Source organism: Ostrea edulis, chromosome 1 (assembly GCF_947568905.1).
Source record: "Ostrea edulis chromosome 1, xbOstEdul1.1, whole genome shotgun sequence".
Lineage (NCBI taxonomy): Eukaryota > Metazoa > Mollusca > Bivalvia > Ostreida > Ostreidae > Ostrea > Ostrea edulis.
In genome coordinates, this window is record NC_079164.1 from 90,238,005 (window position 1) to 90,243,501 (window position 5,497).

The window sequence follows — 5,497 nt, forward strand, 5'->3', positions numbered from 1 at the left end:
GGAATCAGAGTGGTGTTTAACAAATTAAGTTTTTGAATGACTGATCACTGGATATCAATATTTCCGTTTTTGTTGAAGAAGCAACTGTCTATGATGTCAAAAAGTCTAGAGTTTAATTTATCGTGAGGAATGGTCGTGTATAGTGTTGAAAAGTTATAGGTTTTAATGCTATTGATTTGGGGAAAATTCTGTGATTTCAAGTTTACTAAAAGTTCTTTAGAATTTTTTAGAATCCACATTTGATTAACACCACTTCTGGCATATGTAGTCGCACAGTAAGTTTGAAGTTTCTCCTTCACAGCTGTTAACATTTTCGTGAGGAGCAAAGATAGGGACTTGGTAGAGCACTTACTGGATCTAGCAATGTATCTTTGTTTGTAAGGGTTTTTATGTAGTTTACGAATCCAGTATAGGTACGGTAACTCATATTCATTCGACCCATTGACTGGAATACTAAATTTGTCTAAAACTGAAGCATGGTTGTGAAGAATTTCGTCTTTTGAAAGGGCAATTGGAGTATAAGTATGATTACCAAAAGTGGAATTAATGCCAAGTTCGTTTAAAATACAGTTGTAATAATGAGCCTTACAAACAAAGACAATGTTGTTACTAGCTTTGTCAGCTGGAACCAAAACATATTCCTCATGTAACCTATCTAATTCTTTTACCACTTCTGGTTTACTAAACACAGAGGGATAGATGGTACGTACTTTTGTTTTCATGTGTCTAATGCGGGATTTTAATATCCCTCTTATGCTTTTCACCCATTCTGACAATGTATCAAGTTCTTCTTTTTCATATTTAGCCCATCGTCTGGCATAATCTTCGACAGAACTCAGAATAGAGATGAAGTTCTGTCGCCAATTAAAAGACCGAGGTTCTCTGTATTTAGGACCTTTAAGAATAAGTGATTTGAGGTCCTCATTTTCAACTATATCAACATCACCAGTGATGACATGTCCAGGTGCACTGTAGTTGAAAGAAGATGAAGAACAAGAAAATGATGGTGGATTACGTATAAGATGGTCTATATCTAAGCACTACCAAGTTTGTTTATAATTAAAAAGTTTGGATGCAATAGCAGAAGTATAGCTGTAGGAAATACAGGGTGTAGACTTGAACTTGAAATAAGTTGGACTACACGACAGAACCCTTTTATGACGAAGAATGTTGCTTATGTTGACGGCATCTATTCCTTTGTTTGTAAATTTGAGCTTAAGGAACTGACGGCATGATTTGGAAGGAATATCATCCATGGTCCGTGTTGGTTTATAGAGCCTGTGGTAGGCAACATCCATAATCATTGAGTTCAGTCTATATTCAGGTGTTGAAAAATCCAAGTATAGACTAGCCATAGCTTCTTCAAATAACGTATGTAAAACCCTGAATGGAATAGAGTAAAGTTTTGTACGAATATGATGTGGACCTAATTGTATGTTGACGTGAGGCAAAAGTGAATCAAACGTGACATCATTTATACTTGGTCTTTTATATGAACGATGTCCGTGACTGCGTTTTCCTCTATGGGTATTGGGAAAGAGTCCCATCACATTCACGTTATTTCCTTGTGGACTAGTCAAATTTCCCACATCATATACATTATCATTGCATCCATATGGAAATGCAGTGCCTAGGGTCCTGATCCAGTGATCTTCTCGTTGTCTACGAAAAGGGGTGCTTAATGTAGGATTGTTTGTGTGATGGTAATTTTTTTCTAAAATCCTTACCCTCATGGACAAGATGGAGTGGTCCGGTGCATTAAAATGCTTGTAAAGAAGTTGGTTACCGACATTATTAATTGGAAATTTCATGCATGTATTTTTGTTGAATATACATGTATCAAATCAATCTGAAGTTTTGGAAATATATTAATGTATTATTTTTTTTATCAATATTATCTTTTTTTATCATTATCATTATTGTTCATTTATTTTATTGTATGGTATTTTGATGAGATTTCATTTTTTTTTTAAATTAAAAACCTTATTTGAATAATTCTATCATATATTGTGTAAATCTCTTGCATCTATTATCAATTAGGCAAAGAAAAACTTGATTCAGTCAAAAAAAAAACCAAGACAGGAGGAGGTCCACCCCTCCCATCACTAACACCTGGAGAAGGAACTTTTCGAACTTGTCAGTAGGCCAACCAAATGTCCATGGTTTAAATGGAGGTGTTGATACTGATGGTACATATACATGTAGAATCGCTATTCAATCTCAGACTTTTAAGCTTGAATTTATCCAAATTTGAAATGTATATTTGTATTCACCTGAGGATGGATGTTTAAATCCAGAAAGCGCTAGTGATTTGAATACATATAATTTGTTGTATGTACTGATATTGTGATATTGTTGATTGTAGAGCAGCAGACTCTTCAATCAACACCAAAGTCACAAGAGTAAGGTGTCAATCAACATCATTTAAAATTCATGGGGATAATGTAATTATTCTACAAAAGAGATATGATTTTTCCTAACAACATATATATTCATGCTGGCCAGAGCATTTTGTTGATTACAACTTTGCCAAGTCATCATTTGAAACTAAAGGGAATCAAAACCATCTCTATTGAAAATGTTTGAAAAATACATACAAAATTATATTGTATATTTATTAAATTTCAAGCACCATGTACCTCAGATAGTGTGTCCCATCAGCAGCCACAGGAAAACATGGCATCATTGACTATGGTAATTACATGCATACTGTTATAAAGTAAAAGTGTTTTTTTTAAGGTAATGTGTTATATGTAGGGGATCGATGGGTGGTTAAATATTTCCATGTGTTTGTTCGCTTTATAATTTTAAGAAAATGTAAATAATAGGCTCTACATAACTCCAATTATATATTTGTATAAGTCATCCGTACATGATCGTCTTGTCTTATCTTAATTAATTGAAAATGTTAATGGGCTTCATTGTGCTGTTTTTTATTTCCATGCAATTTTGCTCTTAATCCTTTTAATATTCATAATCAGAATGATACATCTGGACACCAATATGTTATTTCCACAAGCACAACTGATAGGAGGAAAGGAAAAAAAAGGTTTGTTTTATTTACATGTTTATTTCAACCACCGGGATTAATTTTCATCAAGTTATTCCTAGTGGATATTAAGAAAGTACTCATGTCTATTAACAATGATAGCTTTCAGTCATATGTCGATTTGATATATCCCTGTGAGCTCGAAATAAAGGACACCACAGATTCGTCCACTTCTGTTTCATACTTAGATATTTTATTGAACGTAGACATTAACGGCAAACTAACAACTCAACTGTATGAAAAACGGGATGATTTCAGCTTCTCCATCGTCAACTTCCCATATTTATGTAGCAATATTACATTATCACCTGCATATGGTGTTTATATATCTCAACTGATTCGATATGCAAGAGCTTGTTCTGCGTATAGTCAGTTTTTAAATCGAGGTAAGCTACTGACAAATAAGTTGATGGTAAGGGGTTTCAACAGTCTCGATTGAAGTCAGCATTTCGCAAATTCTATGGTCGTTATAACGATCTAGATCGTCAATACAACCTTTCATTGGGTCAAATGTTGTCTGACGTGTTTCATACCGATTGTTAAGTCGTTCTTGGCACACTGATTTTGACTGCGGATAACTCCGTTTACCTAATCAAGATATAGGGCTCACAGCAGGTGTGACCGGTCAACAGGGTATGCTTACGCCTCCTAGGTACCTGATCCCACCTCTGGTGTGTCCAGGGGTCCGTGTTTGCCCAACTATCTATTTTGTATTGCTTGTGGGAGTTATGAGATTGATCACTGTTCGTTATCTTCACCTTGCATATATGTACCACACTATATTTACTTTCTAAATAATATTCTGTTTTCTTTTACATGCAGATGTTTTCAAGCATGTAATTAAGGAAAAGTTAATAACTTTATAAAGTAATTAAGAGCTATTCTCTGTAACCACTTAAAAAATTTCGGCACGCATAGTCACCGATTTTCACGAAACTCGCCTGAATGAGACATCTATGCAAGATATTCAAGAAAATATATTTTAAAATTATATGTTGATCATGGTTGCTATGGAAACAGATGCAATTTTATCAAATTTGGCTATTTCCTTGAATTTGGTAGCTTTGGCACAAAAGTTCAATATAACACATTATGAATAGTATTAAAATTCTATTTCTCATATCAAATGATAAAACAGGTTCTATTTCCTTAATCAAGAGAAAAATATGAATAATGGACAATCGTAAATAATTTTTATAATTGAATAAATCTGCGAAATTGTGTTAAAATTCAATTGTTTTTATGTCTTAATAACTTTTATTCGCATCCATCTCAAAAAAAGTTACACAAATTTTTAAAGCAACTATATTATGTTTTTCATCAATATAAAATAAAACTTTTGGGAATCTGTCTTTTTCATACAATTTGAAGTGTATGATTTATGGGGGAACAAATGCATTATGTAACTTATAGTTATTCCCCTTTGAAACTCATTAACGTGATAAGATAGAAACATCGCATAGGAACACAAACAATATGGCGGGACGATGTCTTCTGCTGACAGATCGTCTTCGCTCGAAGACATGCGGCATTCCAGAATTCCTTTCCACTCATCCAAACGAAAGAAGGAAGTGTGAAAGACATATCTCCGAATGCCAGGTCAACAGAATTTTGCAGAAAATTGGACAATCTATCCCAGTTGGTACAGGTGAGTGTTTGGCTTTGACAGTTGATAATGATATAGGCTCCTATGTCGTACTGGTCTATTAACAAACGTAAATTGAATTATCTAATAAAACAATTTATCGAATATATTGGTAGGGAAATTTTTTGATTTATTTAAACAAACTGCATCTTTATTTTATAAGAATTGTAAACATGCTTCTAGCGTTGCCAATTATACTAGGCATGTCCAGCACAATTCTGCCTGAGGTACTTGGATGCGCATGCGAATAAGATTAAAAATAGGATAAAAACAGTTCTTTTAGCTTTAAAGATAGCTTTATAAACTATATAGCTTTATATAAATATTTGAAATAGCTTGATTAAGCTAGTTTACATTAAATTTGATGGATTTTCTTGCATATAAAACATAAAAACATATTGGCATAGCCAAAAAGTTGTGTAATGATTTTGAACATGTTTATTATTTGAACTAACTACAACTCTGTTCAATGAAGAGTTCATTCCAATAATAAGCCATTTTAAAAAATTTCTTTAAATTGGAATTTTTTTGTGTTCACAACTGATGTCAATTTTACAATATTGTTGTACATATCCTACACCTTTCATCCATATGAAATTTCACTGGTGTAGCATTCGGATTTAATTTAATTCCTCTTAACAATTTAATCATCTTAAACATTTGACAATTTTGAATAAAAAAAAAATTCTATAGGACATAGGCTAAGAAGTATTTCTTACAATGTGTTGTATGTATTACAAAGATGAAATATTCACTTTTTCACTCGTGAAGAGAAATTTATTTGATTTGATAAAAGATTTGAA